The following is a 5,393-nucleotide window of genomic DNA, read 5'->3' on the forward strand; positions in this document are numbered from 1 at the left end:
TGGTGGCATAAAGCTTCATAGTCCTTATTAATGGTGTTTCTATACCCCATAACCCATTCTCTTGCTCCTAAATAAATTCTAAAGTCTCAAATGGTTATAATCAACATTATTCTTTATCACCCTTAAGGTAAACAACACCCTTAACCAATAATCAACAAGCCAAACCTATAATTGTTCATATTTTTCTATCAAACCCATCAACTCATATCTCATGAACTTGAGTCAATAATCATTAATCCAATGCTAAAATCAATTAGAGGGTGAAGACATTACCTTTTTGACGTTCAATCTTTTTTGAATTCGAGTTCTAGAGTTTCTTCTCTCAACAATGATGCCCCAAACGAATATCTAATGATATGGAGGGTTTACCCATGTTAATAAGATGTTGGGATATTGAAATTAACTTAGAATTACCATTAGAAGGACCCTTAGGGAGTTAGGTTTTTGAGAGTTCTCCTTTCTAGAGCAAGTTTTTATGTTTTGGAGCTGTGGAGGACGAAATATGGCTTTAAAACGACCCCCCACGAGCGCGCCCACGCACCTGGAGACCTGCATGCGCTACTGACCGCGCAAAACGGCAGAAACACTGCCTCCAAATTAGCGCGGTCGCGCTACCGGGCGCGCTACCGGGCGCGCATATCGCATACTGTTCTGTAAAACGCGCATAACGCTTTGCACAAAGATCCGTTCGGGCTCCATAATATATCGTTGGAAAGCTATTTCAAAGTCCTACAACTTTTATGCTTTGAGTTTTCCCAAATTCCTTACATATTTTTACTAAACCTTGCTAGAAGACAGACCTTCTGCAAACTTGATCGATTTTGTCAAATTTTATGTACCTCACTTTCCATCTTGATTTTGAAATAACTATTTTATCTATAATCATTCCGATGGGGCTTCACATGCCCAAAATATAACCTTACTACTCCTTTAACTCATTCATACCTGAGCCGAATTTACGAGGTGTTATATTATGTAATAGTCCTACCCTGATTAGACTTTTCCAAAGACATGCTTTAATTTTGATCATTCAAAATATTTTCTTTAGAGATCCACGGTCTGATTTCACGGAATTTGGAGTTGAACTTTATTTGGATTTCAACTGAGAAAAGGAGACGATGTTGTGTCTTACTCTTACACCTGTAAAAAGGAGTACTGTGGATTCATTAAGTTATACTCCCTCCGTTTATATTATATGAGGTAGTTTGACTCGGCATGTAGTTTAAGAAAAAAGAAAAAACTTTTGAAACTTATGGTCTTAAAAGCTTAAGAGGTAAAAGGTTTGCGGGGTCATGACATTTGTGTGGCTATAAAAACTTCTCATTAAGGATAAATGAGTAAAATGAAGAGTTTAAAATTGAATTATTTTCAAATTTAAAAATCAATACACAAGCTTCGAGAGAAAGCCAAAGCAGGTAATTTGTTCCCATTTATTTGGTCTACCCACTATTGGAAGAGTTATAATTTCCATATATTTACTTTCTCGTCTGAACAATATTTGCTTGTAGAATCACTATTGAATTATCATTTTCCATGCCAGCTTTTTACTTTATGTCATCTTCTATATATACGCGCTTTATTCGTGTATCTAAATTAATACATATAAAATTTAAAAAAATTTAGCCAACAAAGAGAAAATAATTAATCTTGTGATGGGATAAAGAATTTATGTACTGAAAATGACACAAAAATTAGTTATTTTCAATTTATTTGTTTTGTCTTCAAAGATTAAATATCCCAGCAACTATAATAGAAATTATTGTTATTTCTATGACCTAATAAGTAACACACAAAAAATTCTTTTATAAGGATTCTTCAAAGAATTATCAAATAATACAAATTAAAAAATACTTATATTATGATTCTTCAAAAAATTATCAAATAATATATATTAAAAATTAATTAGACATTTGCAAACAAAGAAGTTGGCATATTTTTAACTTTAATATAATTTCTCTATTTTTTTTTTTTTGGAAAGGATCAATTTAACTTATTAGATCTCGATAAATACTTTTTTTTTAGCCAAAATAATAAAATATTGGCATAATAAATAGTAATACATTATAGGGACAGTTCTACTTTAATATTATTTACCTGAGATCGAAGGTCCTAAAGATCCATCGCGTTTATATTAGTTTTGATTTTAATTTGATTTTGGAAAAATGTTTTGAGCTTAATTTTTTGAGAATGAACTGTTTTTTTATACAGTTTTATGTTTGAAGTGGAGATGGATTATGAATCTATTTATATTTTGAGTAGTTGCCGAAAGTTAATACTATACAGACACTATATAAACATTAGTTTGATGAATTAGGTTAAGGAGCCATGATTCGGTGCATGTTCTTTATTTTTAATTTTTTAGTTTTCGTTTAGGCAGAATACATAACTGGACCCTTAAACTTGGCCTTTTTTGTCACTTGGACACTTAAACATAGAATTGTTCCTATCAGGTCCTTCAACTAAATCACATCTGTGCCAATTAGACACTTTGTAGACCATCTGAGAAAAACTTTAATAAAAATTAAACGCGTATATTACAGTTGCCTCTAACACCTTAAAATATTCCACCTTATATAATTAACCCAAAAACAAATTGAAACTCATTTTCAGAAAATGGAAAACCTGACCGTCGGCTCTGGCGACTTAGTGCCCTAAAAAGCTCACTAAAAATTTTCTCCGTTCAACTTCATCTCACTTCTTCTTGTTTCGATTTCACTGAAATATCACGCTATTCTCTCTATTCCTCGTCTAAGTTGGTGTAGCTTGTAAGTGTCATGTAAAGAGAACAAGCATTCCAAATGAGAATAGTCAAATCCATATACACTAAACTTTCTTTTTAAAAAAATAAAACTAAGAGGAAAAATAATGGGTTCACGGGAAGAAGAAGAGAAATAGAATGTAGGGTAAAAGTTAGCTTTAATTGGAATAATATATTATAATATAATAATAATAATCAATAACCTTTTTCTCATATTCACGTACCCTCCCCCACACACTTAATTATGTCACTACAAAATGTCTAATTGGCACAAATGTGATTTAGTTGAGGGTATGATAGGAACAACTCTATGTTTAAGTGTTTAAGTGACAAAAAAAGCCAAGTTTAAGGGCCTAGTTATGTATTCTGTCTTTCGTTTAATAAAGAATTATGGTCCTTCTCTAAATAAATTTTATTCGAGTATAATTAAGTTCCTAAATATTAGGAGTTTGTATATAGTTCAAAAAGGTCAAATTTAATATCAATGTTCTAAATATTAGGAGAATAATTAAAATGACTATTTTATCTAGTATGAATTCTATTTTCGAAGGATAAAAAAGGTGAATGACATTTCGATATAACCTTCGTGCTTTTAATATAGTACTAGTATCAAGGTACGCGCGTTGCTGTTTCACTAAGTATTAATATTTTGCAAAACTCACATAAATATTATATAAAATTATATAAATAAAAGTATAAATTTCTGAAAATGATAAGTATAGATCCTAAAGCTAACTCAATAAAAGAAGAAACTGAAAAATAAGGGTTATTATATTCTAACTTAAATTTTTCTAGTTTTATAATCAATGTATCACTTTAATTTCATAAGCTATTGCAATTCCACTGTAGTTAACAAATTCAAGTACTCGTCACTACCAATAATAAATCTTTAAATTTTACAAACTTTATTTGAATAAATTTGTTAAGTCAATGATTAAGATTGTTGTACTTAATCTATTTGTATTCGCATAATTTATATAAAAAAAATCTTACTCAATTCTAAATTTCTAAATATTAGGAGTTTCGGCTTAATTTATATAGAAAAATAAATATTTTAATTAATGAAAAATCCTAAATATTTAAAAATTAAATAACATATTTAACCAATAGACATCCTAATGATGTCACCTATACAATATAAAACTTATTGGACAAACAACTTTATGGAGTTATATAATTCTGATCTTTGTGATTCTTTTGCAATATAAGTCATTCAATCTAATCATAAATCATGCTTCAAGTCATCTCATAAGAATCTTAAAAAATTCTTAACAGTCTCACTCTCACCAACTTGATGTCCCAATCTTATATCTAGCTACCAAACTTTTAAATGCAACATATTGATAATATTGTTCGAAGCTTGCGGTTGAAGGGAGACTTTGTTGTACTTGTAAATGAGTTGAATATTAAACATGTCCAATGTAATAATCTAAACATTAAGTTTTAAAATGAATTAAAATATAGAGACTAAGAGCCCGTTTGGATTGGCTTAAAAAGTACCTTTTTAGCAGAAATAACTTTTAAGTCAAAAATCAATAAGTTGGGGTTGCCCAACTTAGTGTTTTTGGCTTGTTTTAAGCAATTTTATATTTTTTAAGTGTTTTTTGACTTTCTCAAACACTAAAAAAAGCTAAAAAGAATTTAAAAGCTTATTTGACCAGCTTAAAAATCAATCTAAACACCCTCTAAGAGCATTAAGAATCCTCTATTGCTACGACATAATAGACAAAGTATATCTTTTCCTGAGTCTTATTAGGAAGAATAATGGTTGCATTTCATATAATTGAAACTAAAATTTTAATTTGACTATTTTGTATTATGGATAAGCTTCATAGTTCGTACCTCAAAATACTTGGCACATTATTTATACAAAAAATTCCCCTCTTTTTTTATGTTTTCATGTAAAACGCATGCATAAAGACAACTTTTGGAAAACGTTGATCTACAAAATAGTTTTTCATTGAAGAGGTTCTGCGTCATTCTCATCAGCATGATGTTAAATCAACTTACTCAATATTAACTTTTTTTTCTAGTTATATAATTTTATCACTTTAGTATAGCAATAACTTAAAAGACAAGAGGGGTTGCTCTGATGGTAAGCAACCCCAACTTCCAATCGAGAGGTTGTGAGTTCGAGTCTCCCCAAGAGCAAGGTGGGAAGTTCTTGGAGGGAAGGATGCTGGGGGTCTATTTGGAAACAGTCTCTCTACCCTAGGGTATGGGTAAGGTCTATGTACACACTACCTTCCCCAAACCCCACAACCGAGTTGTTGTTGTTGTTGTTGTAGTATAGCAATAACTTGCTCCCTTTTCAGTTAACAAATTTATGCATTCATCACTATCAATAATACATCTTTAAATAAGAACTTCATTATGAAGAAATCTGCTAAATGAAAAAAAGAAAGAATTATCAGGACTTGATGAGATAACACTAAGTAACGTTTTTGTACCTTATATAGAATAAAAATCATGTAATTATAAAAATATATATCTAACTTAATTTAATTAATCATCTTCATGTTTCAGATCAATCACTTCCAATTCAAGTATTAGGCTACCAAGAAACCATCAAAATACACATGTTCTAACATTAAATAACTATTGCTTCTTTTTTTTAATATACTTTAGTAACTTA

This window comes from Nicotiana sylvestris, chromosome 9, assembly GCF_000393655.2.
Source record: "Nicotiana sylvestris chromosome 9, ASM39365v2, whole genome shotgun sequence".
NCBI lineage: Eukaryota > Viridiplantae > Streptophyta > Magnoliopsida > Solanales > Solanaceae > Nicotiana > Nicotiana sylvestris.